This window comes from Macrotis lagotis, chromosome 4 (assembly GCF_037893015.1).
Source record: "Macrotis lagotis isolate mMagLag1 chromosome 4, bilby.v1.9.chrom.fasta, whole genome shotgun sequence".
NCBI lineage: Eukaryota > Metazoa > Chordata > Mammalia > Peramelemorphia > Peramelidae > Macrotis > Macrotis lagotis.
The window spans coordinates 264,116,273-264,131,798 of NC_133661.1; positions in this window are offsets into that span (position 1 = coordinate 264,116,273).

A 15,526-nucleotide genomic window follows, 5' to 3' on the forward strand; every position below is an offset into this window, starting at 1 on the left:
TTCCTTTGAAAGATCAATTCAGGATATACCTTTAACAACTTCCTTATCCCTTTGAATTCCTAATATCTGTATAAATATTCTGTATGTGTATAATTATTTTACTTACATACATATTTGCATGTGAATACATTGCTTCCTCCAATAGAATAAAAACTCCTTGAGTTTCATTTATATTTTCCTATCTTCACCTAACAGTGGTGATACATAGTTGGCTTGAAATGTAGTAGGTGCTTATGGATTATTTATCCATGTTTTGATGATGATGATGATGATGATTGATGATGATGATGTTTGTCCTGCATCCTGGAAGAAGACCATGACATCAGGGAATTGATGTCACAACAAGCACATGAATTGGATTTGAGTGAGGAGGCTGTGCTAGGCCACCAGCTCTTTTCTGGAGGGAATTTTGGGAGGTGGAGAGGAGGAAGTGATCCAAGTCTATAATTACATTGACTCTGTAATACAGGTTTCTGAGCTGCACTGAAAGAGAGAGTTTTATACTTCTATTATCTCCATATCACTTAATACTATATCTTCTATTGTATGTGTTTGTGTCTGATATCTTTATTAGACTGTAAAATCTGACTCCAGTAATTGTGTCTTGTCTAAACTTTTAAGAAATCTTTCTCAGCACCTAACACAGTAAGTTACATACAGCAGACCCTCAATAAATGTTGAAAGAGTGAAATTTCTCTCTGTATCAAGTCCTTCCAGGACATCTAGTTTGGCAACATGGAACTGGAATTAGATTGGACCACAAAGGGGAACTTCCAGTCCTGAAAGATGATCATGCCTGCAAAAATGCATCCTTTTAGAAACCACAAGTGCAGGGTTTAGAGGCAGGAAGAGGCCTTAATGGCCTAGAAGCCCTGACTTTGCAGCCCTAATGGGGATTAAACTAGGATCCCTGAGGCAGAAATTGTTAATGATTGATTAATATGCTTTTGTTATTACTTGGAATTTTCTGATAAAGTTGTAATGACAGGATTCTAGAAGTACATTTTATATTTACTGATCTCTGTTTATGTTGTTTTCCCTCAGTAGAATGTAAGCTCCTTGAGGGCATGGGATATGTAACTTTAACACTCAGACTATAGGATGTTCTTAATGGTGAAAAGAATGAATAATAGGATTTCTGGAGCAACTGAGTTGCACAGGTTGAGCAAAGGCAGTGTGAGTGTAAGGTAAGTATAGGAATGCTTGAATCCAAAGAAAGGAAAGGAAAGGATTTTTTTAACTCATAATATTTAGCATTTATTGAATAAACATTTCTCATCCAGGAAAGTGTCGTTCTTGGCCAGGGAGACAGGGTTAAAGTAAGACTTCCAAGGATACAGAGCTGTAGAAATCTCTAGGAGGTAGGGGGGAAAGTGCCTGCAGGGACACATTCTGGAGAACTCTGACCTTGAGAGAAATTTTAACACCAAAGATGAAAGTACCATTCTTATACAAGGGACCGACATCCAGAGACAAGACAAAGGAGATTCTAAAAGGCTGAAAATTCTACCATAATCTCTTCCACTCATAACTTACCTCCATAAGATATTGGACCTGAAGAAAATGACTAAAAGTCAATGAGTAAAGGAAGATCAAGACCTAGGTCTCTTTTAATTTTCTTTGAGCAATATATGGTATCCATAAGTTAATATTTCTTATAACTTTTTGTTTATTTCAAATGTATGTTTACCTGTAGTTACCAGTAGTAAATAGCATTTGTAGTACTAGCAGCTAGGTGGCGCCATAGTGCATAGAATGCCAAACCTGGAATCAGGAAGACTCATATACCTGAGTTCAAACTAGACATTTATTATCTGTATGACCCTGGGCAAGTCTCTTAACTCTGCTTCAGTTTCCTCTTGTAAAATAATCTGGAGAAGGAAATGACAAACTACTTCAGCATTTTTGCCAAGAAAATCCCAAATGGGGTCACAAAGAGTTGAATCTGACTGAAAAATGATAGTACAATAACAAACTAGTAGTAAAAACTTTTAAAAATCTACGAAAAAGACTTGTGCTCATTTTATAGACCAAAGTAGAAAAATTGGAAACTTCAGTTCCCTATAGAAATTCCAGGAGAGAAGAAGGTGTGGTAGCAGTGAATACTGAGGATAGAAAGGTAACCCAGGATAGAAGGATAAAAATAGGATAGAGAAACTGGAAATATATTGGCAATGAGGCGTTGTTAGAAGGTCCCTCTTCATCAGCTCCAATCCCAAAGTCTCCTCTAACAATCATCCTGACTTATTGACTTTAGATTGGAGTTTCAAATTGGGTCCAGAATTGTAACTTGGAATTACACTTGGGTCAAACTCTTGGGGTTAGGGAAGAAATTGAGCCAAGAAGGAGTTTATTTTCTCTGCTGCTACAGGGGAAAGGATAAAATATTATGGGTAGCTTTTTGTTTTAACCAATTATTTTTTCTAACTAGATGCTAAACTCTGTTGTGTCTACACTACTATAGGATTGTAAATATTATTGCCCACTGAATTTAGTATGTTAGGTCAAAGCCCTACTTACTCTGACCTAGTTATAATTATGGCAATTTTGTATCAAAGCAACCTTGAAGTATGAGGAAGATTTTGTTACTCTGTAATAGCCTCTTCTGCCTAGTTCACACTTAGGCCACCTTACTTGGAAATATTTTACATCCAGACAAGAGAGAAAATGGGGAAGGGATTAGGTTTGGACAATTTCCATAAAAGCAGATTTAGAAAAAGTCTCTTTCTAGCTAGGACTTTCTAGCCTTTTCTTATGAAAAGCTTAAAAAAATTTGATGATAACTTATTGAAATAGAAGTAGGTGTATTAGAAGTTAAGTAGGTGTATTAGAAGTTTTAAGTGAAACTCCCCAACTCCCAAACTACTCCCCAAAACTACCAAAAGATCTTCTATTAGATGGTCCACAGAACAGCTGAGTGGGTAGAGGACTGGCCTAGGACTCAGGAGAGCAAGAGTTCAATTCCAACCTCTAACACTAGCCACTTACTAGCTGTTTGACCATGGACAAGTCACTTAACCCCGATTGCCTTGTATCTAGTACCATGTCCAGTCATTCCAATTCATATCTGATCATTGAACCCAGATGACTCTGAAGGAGAAAGTGAGGTTGGTGACTTAGCACAGCCAAACCCCCGCTCAAATCCAATTCATGTGCTTGTCATGTTATCACCTCCCCTGATGCTGTGGTGGTTCTTCAGAAATGAAGGACAAACATTATCATTATTATTGGATGGTCCAGCTTCCTCCTTTTGCAGATGAAGTATCAGGTCTCATAGGTAATAATCTGCAAAATTAGAAATTTTACTCTTCTGATTCTAAATCCACAACTCCTTTATATGATATATCATGCTGCTGCTTGTTAATAATTGGCTGCCATGTTTTTCCCTCTTCACAGTGGAAATCTCTTTTTAGTCTTAGAGAAAGGAGAAGTAGTAACCACTAAATTTCATAAGAAAGGAAATAGTTATATATAACAGCCCATGTTGTATTGGGATGCCTAGGGACAGCAAGGTGGCACAGTGCAAAGACCACTGGATCTGGAGTCAGGAGACCTGAGTTCATATCTGAACACATTTACTTCCTGGATGTATGACCCTGAGCAAGTCACTCAAATTTCTGCTTGCCTTGGTTTCCTCAACTGTAACATGGGGATAATAACACCTTTCTCTCAGGATTGTTGCAAGGAACATGATATTTGTAAATTAGTTGCCTGCAGGACACCTAGGCAATAAATAGATGCTTGTTTCCTTTCTTTGTAGCTTAGGTGAGTTGCCTCTTGTCTTTTTTGTTATTCAAAATCTGTGAAATGAAAGGGATGATTTCCAAGGACTTTTTCCTGCTCTAAAATTGTAAAATTCCATTAACTGACCATATCAAGTTTGGAGATCATGCCTGATGAGTTGTAATCTTATGTTCAAGGGAGATGTTTGGTGAATTCTTTTCCTTTCCCTGGATATCAGAAAGTTTGAATTACCTCATAGGTTACTGGGAAAATTACCATTTGTATTATGGGTTAGAATGACCCTTCCAAAAAGGAATTTATTTAATTGTCAGGATACTACAATATGTGAGAGAATAAAGGTTTAGAAGGTGTTGACAAAGATGTATCTTCCATTTCCCTTTGGCAAAAGCTATCCTTTAACACTTCCAGAAGTTGCAATGTAGCAGCTCTCCCCAGGGACACACAAAACACACAAAAACATGTATACCCAAGGGAAGTCATTCAAATGACTAGATTTCTAGAGTTTTGTCATGCCAAGATCTTATTTGGATTTCTTCTTCTCTTTCCTGCCAATATGGTTAGCACTGCAGTATGAAAGATTGCTTAACAAGACCAAAAAACTTACACTTGCTCTATCTTTGTAGTTAGATTGTAGACAGCCTAAGGAGGAGAAGAAAGGTTGGTACCATCCATCAGGTTTATTGTCTACAGCTGTTGCCTTTCTGTTCCACAAATCAATTGTTCTGTCTTTCTGTAAAGAGTTTTCCAATCTGGGCTCATAAGAAGAAGGGAATAGTTCAAGGAGTAAAGTACTTTTTTAAAAAAGAGAAGATTCTTTCAAGATACCTGAAATAAGAAAATGTTTTAATTTTTTTTTTTTGCATTTGATTGCATGTTTTTTTTCCATTTGTTTAGCTTTTGTGCAGCTCTAAACTGCTTTGTTTTATCTGGAGAGTGATGGGCTAACTGAGCTTTTCTTTGATTCAGTCACATTGATATTGATAGGTATAGTATTGAAAACTCGTTTGAGTGATCAGTCTGCTTTGTACACCTAATTACGTATTAGATGTTGGATAGAACATACTCTAATGCTCTCAACCAGCCACCTTATGTTATCTTCCTCTGGTTCATTGTCTAGGCCACAAACATCCTCTGTAAACTCATTTACCGAAGTGAGATGTCACCAACATTGGGTTGAGTCCCACTTTTGTTCCAGTGCCTCTATTTGGAGACTATGTATGACATTATCAGAGCTTCAGCAGCACTGTGTGTGGCTGAGGTTTGAATGAATTTCATCAGCATGATTAAATACTTATTACATGAGTTGAACATACGGGCTTCATTAAGTCAGTGAACTCACTGGAACCTCCTCTTCTGTTTATACAACCCATCTGGTTCTCAGATTACTTTGAAGAAATGGGAGAAGTAGAGTTTGATATGACAGCCTCAGTCTCCTTTCAGCCTAGAGATCAGTGCAAAGCAGAATTCTCATCTTCCTTTTCTAACCCTGGCTTCCATACCAATGAATGAAAAGGATTCTTTTTCTTTCATTTGTTTTTGGTCAAAGACTGACTTGATGCTGAAATTGAGACTTCAAGCATAACTTTGCCAGGCTATGGCAGATCTCTTTTTTCTCATATAAGTACAGGACATTTTGTAATATTTTAAAAATAACAAAGTCTTCTCAACAGAGAAGGCATACTTTTAAAATAAGAATGGGAATGAGTTTTAATTAACTTTCTAGATCTCTGTTCATCTTTTTTTTAAAAGCTCTTTATCAAATTAAAGTCCTGCTGTGACAGTAGCTAAGTCTTAGGAGGCGAGGTTACTTACTAACTGCTGAAGTGGTCATTAACTGACTGTTTAAATGAAGAAAAACTACCTGTAGTGTGACAGAACATCTGTAGGAAAAAGAGTACACACCCATGCAAACACACAAATATACATGCCAAGTCTAAAGTAGACTAGGAAATAACATTAATCACATATCTGAAAGACTGTCATCACAGCAGGAAACTTTCAAAACAAATAGCATTTAGCATTCTGCATTCAATAAAGACTATTATTATAAATATTTCTAATAATAATAATACTAAAATATAATGGTGAATAATTTTGATGTTGTCAGATTCATATTGTGCATCATGAAATTGAATTTCTAAGTTTTAGTTGAGATCTTGCTTTGAATCTATTTTTAACTAGCTGTTTACATAGCATTTTCTATTAAATATTACTTTACAAGGATTGTTGAGAATTACTTATTCTTAACATCTCCTGTAGTTAACATAAGTGCTTTTTATTCATGATGAAAGCCAAGGAAACTGAGTGACTCTGTGCAGACTCTCAGTCCTCTCAGAGATGACTACCTTTTCCCTGCTGGCAAAAATAAATTCATATATTATGGCATGAGCATTAGCCAGATGACTGATTAGAATTTCCAAGAGTAAAATTTCATGGCAAAAAAATTTCCAGGGAGAGAACTTTTGGGATTTGTGACAGCCTTTGTGACATCCCTAAATTTTTGGACAATGGCAAAGTTTTTTTTCCCTCAGTCTCTTGAATTTACCAATTATCTGTTCTTTAGAAAAGTATCAGATGCTTCAAAGTAGTAGTAGTAGTAGTAGTAGTAGTAGTAGTAGTAGTAGTACTGATAGATTTGATAGATTCCCACAGTAACTCAAAGGAATAGTACTAATAGGTTCCCACAGTAGCTCAATGGTGTAACTAAAAAGAAAAAGAACACTGATTTTCAGTTTTGTCAATTACCTTAAGTAAGAATCCATCAGCTTCTGTTGACCAAGAGCTGATATTAAATTGGAAAAATTTCAGACTTTAGGATCATAGAACCAGAAGGAAATTTAGAAGTCATTTCCTCTAAACACTTCATTTTCAGATGGGAATATTGAGGCTCAGAAAAGCAAAGTGTTCATTATCAATAAGACTAGCATTCTTCCTATTACAGAATACATCATTTTTGAATTGTTTTTAATATTTGAGTTCACACTAGTTAGAATTTAAAAAGGAATTTTAGATGCCATTCTTATTACTAGATGACCAATGTTTTAAAAAGGTGATAGAATCTCTATGGATGTCTTTGGTTTACTGAAACTTGTGGAACATCATCAAGAGTTTTAATTAGATAAATTGTATTGGCACCCTGGATTGGCCTTAGAGTCAGGAAGACCTGAATTCAAATCTGGTTTCCAATACTTACTAGTTGTATAAGTCTGGGCAAGTCACTTAACTTTGTTTTCCTCATTTTTCTTATCTGTAAAATAAACTAGAGAAGCAAACTTCTCCAGCATCTTTGCCAAGAAAATCCCAAATGGGTATCACAAAAAGTCAGACATGACCAAAACAATTGAACAACAAAATAGTCATTCTTAGTTCTTTGACTGAAATTGTATTCAAAATTACTATTAGCCTGAAGAGCTACATGGTGATTGTGAGCTTTGGTATGGTATAAAACAATATCAAAAGGGAGAAATTTTAGATCTGGAAGAGCTAATATATTGACTCATAAAACTCTACATGGAGCTCAAAAGCATCCTTAGGTTATGGTAAATTCAAATGTATTAATCTAGTCTTTGGAATTTGAGTTAATTGTGAATTTAGGGACATTTTCTTCAAGTTCACACACACACACACACACACACACACACACACACACACACAGAAATGACCATGGATTTAATTGTAAGCTCTAGAGGGAGCTCATTGGGAAGGTCATGCCTTTGTTATATTGCTTTGCTGCTAAAAGAATTGCTATGTAGGCAACCACTGGGGAATAACTGAAGATCTTGAGCTAGGCTACTGGGCAGATGCAAAGTCTTGACCTGTCCTTTTCACTCAGGTGTTAGTCTTTGAATCAGAAAGCCTTTTCCAAATTATCTCCTTCCCCTTACTCTCTTCCCTTCCTAAGCCCCAGCATTACTGCTTTCTACTCTCCTTTTTTAAAGATATGGAATAAAATAGATCTGAGAGGGTCTCTTTCTATATATTTAGTCTTAGTATTATGAAGCTCTGGATTATCATATTTATCCCTCTATATGTGTTCTATGGTTCTTACTAAGAAAATTGCCTCATGCCTTCTTTTATGGGAAAATCCTCCTCTAGCTATGCATCAAGTAACATTGAAAACAACTTGAATTTTGTTGGGCAACAATTTTAACATTAAATAAAGCTTGATGACAAAGCTGAAAACAAAGAACAGAGGAAAATATAAAAGGTCACCCAACTGAAGCTGCCATTCAAACAGCCTCACGGTGGCTGGGAGAGATCAGTGGGAGCAAGAAATTAAGATATCGGGAAAGCTTGATTTTTTTTTTTTTCCATGCAGGGGACAAGGGAAGGTTATCTTCTCATATTCTGGGTTACTCATGCTTCTTCATCATTTTGCATCATTCTTTTTTTTTTTTTTTAACAAGGCAATGGTGAGGGGTGGCTAGGTTGTGCAGTGGATAAAGCACCGGCTCTGGAGTCAGGAGTGCCTGGGTTCAAATCCGGTCTCAGACATTTAATAATCACCTAGCTGTGTGGCCTTGGGCAAGTCACTTAACCCCATTTACCTTGCAAAAACCTAAAAAAAAAAAACCCCAAACAACAACAACAACTAAAAAACCCCAAGGCAATGGGGTTAAGTGATTTATTTGCCCAGGCTCACACAGCTAGGTAATTATTAAGTGTCTGAGGTCAAATTTAAATTCAGGTCCTAATGATCCTTCATCATCTCTGAGAGACTCATCACAATCATGCCACCACAATTCCTCCTTGATAAACTGTGCTGACTTCCTGATATCCCTTTTCCTTCTTACTAAGAGTGTTTTCAAGGTTGAAGTCGATAGCAGATTCCCTAGAACTTGAGAAATATCCCAGTCTGTAAGTATCCCGCCCCCCCCCCCCACACGTAACTTTCTAATCCCTGACTCCTGTGGGCAGAACTAAGAAGTGGGTTAAAAAAGGCTCTTAAAACACACAAACTGTTCTAAATGCAAAATGTTCACTTATGTCACCAATTCGTACCTTATTTTTTTCATTGGATTCATAACAATCAAGGTGATCATTTCCTTCGCTGGTGTAGATTGCAGCCTATTCATGTTCAATTCTTTTTTTTTGAAAAGCATCTTTATTTTTTTCATCCATATACACATGTATATTTATGTTACAAAATTTCCTTCTATCCTTCCTTCCCACCCCACCTCCTCTCAGCAGTGAACAGTCAGGTTAGCATTGTATATACATATTTTTTATAAATATGTTTATAGGTTAGTCATTTTCAGTATGAGGAATTAGGATTAAGGGAAAGAGATACATAAGATAATTTATACACAGTGTTCATCAGATTCTGAAGAGTGTTTTTGTTTTGTTTTGTTTTGTTTTTCTTCTGTCCATAGCTGATCTAATATGGTTGTCCTAGCTCTCTGAACTGCTGACAGGAGCTTCTTCCATCAAAGTTGATCATCTCACAATGTTTATGTGTACATAGTACTTTTGGTTTTGCTCCCTTTGCTCAGCATCAGATCCTGTAACTCATTCTATGCTTTTCTAGAGTTCAATAATTTAAGGTTTCTCATAAAACAATAATATTCCATAGTATCCATGTACCATAACTTGTTTAGCCATTCCCTAGTTGATGGACATCCCCTCAATTCTGAATATTTTATACTACAAAAAGAGCTACAATGAATAATTTGGAACATGTGGGACTTTTCCCATTTTTTTATGATTTCTTCTAGATATGGTGCTAGAATTGGAATTGCTGGGGTCAAAGGGAATTAACTTTTTTTTTTAGTTTTTGCTAGGCAATGGGGTCAAGTGGCTTGCCCAAGGCCACATAGCTAGGTAATTATTAAGTGTCTGAGGCTGGATTTGAACTCAGGTACTCCTGACTCCAGGGCCAGTGCTCTATCCACTGCACCACCTAGCTGCCCCTGAACATATTTTTAAAAAGATTTTATTTAGAGTTTTACAATTTTTCCCCCATTGTTGCTTTGGAATGAACATTTTTATTGCTCTTTGGGCATAGTTCCATATTCCTCTCCAGAATGGTTGGATCCATTCACAACTCCACCAGCAATCTTCCCACAACCTCTCCAATATTGATCATTTCCCCTGTTTCTCATCTTGGCCAATCTGATAGGTGTGAAATGATACCTCATAGTTGTTTTAATGTTGTTCAATTCTTACTAATATTTTCTGAAAAGCCTACCTAATCCAACAGGCTAGACAATTTCTCCTGGTATTTTTCAGGAATGTGGATAACAGTGTGGAACTGATGCCTTATTACTGCTTTTCATTTGGCCCACTTCCTTTTCTGGTCATACATATTTTTTTAATTAAATTTTTAAAATTTATTTTTCTAAATACATGCAATGGTAATTTTCAACAATCAGTTTTTTTGCAGGGTTTTGAGCTTTATATTCTTCTCTCTCCCTCCTTCCCCTACCTCCTCCCCCCAACAGAAAACAATCTAATATCCTGAATACTTAGGGATGTGCCTGAATTTAATAAATATTTATTGATTGATTAATAAGCATATTAGTCATTCTTTACCCATTTTTTCCCCAAGAATGAATGCTTATGGTTATAAATGTAGAGCCTATATCAGATTGCTTTCTTTCAAGGGGAAGAAGGAGGAAAGGAAGGGAGGGAGGAAGAAAAATATAAACTCAAAACTCTGCAAAAAAATGACTGGTAAAAACTACCACTGAATGTAGTTAATAAAAACAAATTAAAGAAAGAACTAATGCCTAGAAGACTTCAGAAGATCCTTAATCATCCTCAAGAGACTTGCATGAACTGATGCTGAATGACATGAGAAGAACCAGGAGAACATTGTGAGATGATCAGCTGTGATGGCCCTGCTCCTCTCAATCGTTCAGTGAGCAAGGGCAATTCTAAAAGACTTGTGATGGAAAATGCCATCTACATCCAGAGGAAAAACTGGAATCTGAATGCAGAATTTCACTTGTTAAAACTTGTTTTGTGTTTTTTTTACTCTCTCATAGTTTTTCTTCCCTTTAGTCTGATTCTTCTGTTACAACATGACTAATATGGAAATATATGATACATGATTGTACAAATACAACCTATATCAGATTACTCACTGACATGGGGCGGGGGGAGGGAAGGGAAGGAAGCAGAAAATTTTGGATCTCAAAAGCTTACCAAAAGATGAATGTTGAAAACTATCTTTGCATTCAATTGGAAAAAATAAAATAACATTAAAAATGAATGCTTTTGTAATTTTCTTTTGAGTAGCTCCAGATGAAAGAATGAATGAGTGAGAAATCATTTTTTAAACAATATATTCCCAGCATGGTCCTAAGGGTCTGTTATATGAATTTTTTAAATGACAATCCTTGCCTTCAATAGTTTTATGTTCCATTAAGGAAAAATAATACATTCAAAGGGCAGGTGTTTTGTTTTGGAAAGTCACAAGGATGGTGAATAGAGACATAAACAATGAATTGATACATTCTTTATGGGAATGATAGTGATTTGATTACTATTCTCAGAGGTAGAATGATGGGGGGAACAGAGAGAAGGAAAATTTGTCCTTAGAGGCTGGGTATGAAGATGACTAGAGAGAAGCATGCTAAGACTGAAGTAGATTAGATAATATAAACTCATCAATTAGAAATCCAAGGTAAGAGTGCCAGATCCAAGGGAGGGACTGGGAAAAAATGTTTGGATAGTAGTGATACAGAAAAGTAATGAGATGTTCAGAGAACTGGAGTTATATATCTGAGGAGTGCTCTTCTCAGTGGAAGGAGGAAATGGAATCTGATAATTTTCTGGACTTCATTGAGAAGACCCAGTAATACTGACCTTGTTGCAATCCACATGATAGCATTTCCAAATAATAGCATTTACCATCAATACAAAATAAAACCTATTCTATTTGAGTTTTGGACAGGATATGTTCCATGATGCTGGAGAACATCAGTTTTATGATCAATTTGATACCTATACTCAAATACTGATAAAAAATTGATCTCTGATTGTATCCATTAGGAAATCTTATAAGGATTTTAATTAATAAATGAGAGCAAAAAGACAAGTAGAGATACCCACAAAAATGGCACATGACTCATCAAAGATGATATAATGGCTCACCGAAAGTGGAGATATTACTAGAGGATATTGGCAACTATATTATCAAAGGTGGGAGTTGCCATGATTTTAATATCTCAATTTCTCTGCTCCCTATCCTGCCCTTGCATGTGTCCTGGCATATATGTTTTTATACTGTTTTAGCTTTAATGTGTGTTCACTGGACATATGTGGTCCCTATATGTGTGCCCTTCCTTTCAGGTCAGCAGAATAATGTTTAGGTAATGAGGTCATGGGGTAATATTTTTTCTCATTACTTATTTTATTCTTTTGTGTGATTTAATTTTTTTATTTTGTTGTTGCTTTTTGTTTTTAGCTCCATTTACCTCATAGAAAAATCATCATCATAAATATCATTGGGGCTCAAGATCTTTGATTTGAATAAATATTAACACCCTGATCACTAAAAAAATCTAAGATTGCTTTCTGGTAGCCCACATATAAAGGGGTACCTCAGTTACTGTACATATATTTTTTGTATATCTAATTTTGGGGGATACAAAGAGATAGTGCAATTCAATGGAAAGAGTGCTAGATCTGGAATCTGAAAATCAAATCGTGGCTCTTCCACTTAGTACTTCTGTGATTGGACCTCAGTTTCCTTATCTGTAAAATGAAGGGGGTGGGACCCGATTATCTCTAAGGTCTCTTTCAGTTCTAGATTTATGAAGATGCCTAAATAAGAGTTTATTAATAATGACAGACATGAAGTAGAAGGGAGTTATTGACATTTCTATAGCTATCCATAGTTTTCAGAGATGAAATTCTATATTTGAATGCTATCCCCCTGGTACCTCAAGTACCATGTGTTGCAATAGCATTTAAGTAGATGAAGTCAGGAAGAACTTTTGGACCTGACCAACTATGTACAGAAAGGAAAATAAATGCTGGAATCACTCATCCCTGGGTGTTGAAAAACCAGAATTATTCATTTTCCAGTTTTTCTGAGAGAATCTTGAGGGTGTATTCTATTAGTTTTTTAATATGGCAAAGCTCTGTCTGTGAAACATGCCTGGCAAATCAGAATAGGGATTCATGGGCTGAAATTTTGCATTTAAAAGTAAGAGAAAAAACCCTACATTCCTCCCAATTTCAGCTGTTTTGCACATCCTCTGCAGCTGTGCATTCATAATGCTTTATTTAGGCAGGCGTCCGTGAAGGACTTAATTGATAGGAGCCGGCCATCAGACGGCCATTTTAAGCACTTGGCCTCTATTTCCACCATGCTCTGTGTTAGACAGAAATGCTTTTGTGTGTCTGAAAACCAGCTAACCCAGGATGTGACTGGGAGCTGGAATCTGACCTTTCATAGGCTCCAACACCTGTCAGAAAATGAACAAGCTCTGGGTGTTTTTTTCCCTCTCTAGGGATTCAAATACCAGTTTGCTGACTCCCTCACAGTGGAACTGTGCCAGGGCAATTGTGATTATTCTTATGATGAGCTAACCGAAGACATAAAAGATAAAGAACCTTGTTTTTTTTCTTGTTTTGTTAAAAATCAATCCTCTTGATGAATTTAATACTAAAGGAGGGCACCAGGATGGTTTTGGAGAGAAGTTCAAATTGAACATGGGCAAATCTCTCTGAGTCTCAGTTTCTTCCCCCGTAAAATGGGGTAAATAACATTACACTGCCTTCCTGCCAGAGTTTTTGTGACCTGTAAAGTGAGTCATAGTGGTTAGTATTAATTCAATTTAAAATTTTATCATACTGTGTTATGATTTCCTCCTTCCATATGGATCACAACCACCCATAAGTTAGGATGTGAGAGTGCTGACTGATGTTCAGATTAAATGACTTGCCCACAGTCCCACAGCTAATAATAACCAAAAGATAGCCTTGAACTCAAATCTAGAATCCAAGTCTAGAACTCTATCCATTATGACATTCTTTCTAACATGAATGACAGTGGTAAATAATAATAAAAATGTAAATTTTCAAGTCTCCCAATGGAAGTCTTACAATCTGATGGAAAGAGCACATGGCCTGGGCTCTGGTCTGAGTTATGCTGCTAGTTAGCTTAATGGTTTTAGAAGAAAGTCTCTTAATATCTCTGAATTTAAAGTGCTTCATATATAAAATGAGGGAGTTGGACTAAGTAATCTCTAGGGCCCCTTATAAATCCCATGCCCCTATAGTATGTAAACACATACAGAAACTAGAATAGTTTGCACTTTCACATATGTATATATTAGATGCATAATAAATTATTTAAATATTTGTTACATTCAAGGGAATGCAGTCCTGTTTAAAAATAAGACGAGGACCTGATTGTTGTGATGTCAACCCTGGATGCCCAATGGCAATATGAGTATAGCTTTGCCTCCTTAGATGTAGCTTCTCTCCCAAAGCTGCAATGCAGGGTTTTGTTGTGGCAGGAAGGAAGGAAGGATGCAGGTTGCCACTCCTGCCTACCTACAACCTCTATTGGCATCTTTACCAATTGACACAAAGTAGATACTTATCAAATGCTAGTTGATTGACTGACCCCTGCCTCTTAAAATTTCTAGCCTCCTCCAAGATTCAGAGAAGGCTCCATAATCAACATGAATCCTATCTTAATTAAACTTTCCCTCTCACTTTGTATTTATTTTGATGTTCTTCTCGTTCAATCATTTTCACTTGTGTCTGTCTCTTTGGGACCCCATTTAGGTTGGGGTTTTTTTGGCAAAGATACAGAGTGGTTTGTTATTTTCTTCTTCAGTTTATTTTACAAATGAGAAAACTCAAGCAAATAAGGTTAAGTGACTTGTCTTGGGATTCACAGCCCATAAGTGTCTGAGACCAGATTTAAATTCAGGTTTTCCTTACTCCAGACCCAGGGTTCTATCCACTATATCACCTAACTGCCCTATGTACCGATGAGGATGACATTTGTCCTTTGTTCCACGACATCAGAAAGGTGACAGTATCATTGCATTTATACACACACACACACACACACACACACACACACACACACACGTGCGCGCGTGTGCCGTGTGCGTGTTTGTGTGTGTGTGTGTGTGTGTGTGTGTGTGTGTTGTCCCCTTCCATAGAATGTAAGATTCTTGAGGGTAGGGTCTTTGTATTCACAGTGCTGTTCATGAAGTTAGCATATGATTTCAAACTTAATAAATGCCCATTGATTACTTGATTGATTTAGTGATCCACTGTTTAACTTATTGTTTGCTTTAACATCAGGGTCCTATTACCAAGTTGCATCATCTTGCATTATCTCTAGAGTAGAATTAAATGAAAATATTGAAGAAAAAAATATTTTCCTCCAAGGATGTGAACATGTAAGAAATTTGCATTTTTAAATTTAAAACTCATCTATTTAATTAGTGGTAGCTAGGTAGTTTAATGGATAGAGTGCTGGGCTGAGAGCTAGGAAGACCCAAGTTAATAACCTACTTCAGACCATGGGCGAGTCATTTGACCACTCTTTGCCTCAGATTTTTCAACTGCAAGATGGAGGTAGTAATAACAACTATTTCCCAGGGTTGTGAAGATGAAACGAAATAATATTTTTGAAGTGTTTAGCACAGTTTTAAAATTTCTTTTTTATTTTTATTTAAGGCAATGGAGTTAAGTGACTTGTAAAGGTCACACAGCTAGGCAATTATTAAGTGTCTGAGGTTAGATTTGAACTCAGGTCTTCCTGACTCCAGAACTCATACTCTATCCACTATGCTACCTAGCTGCC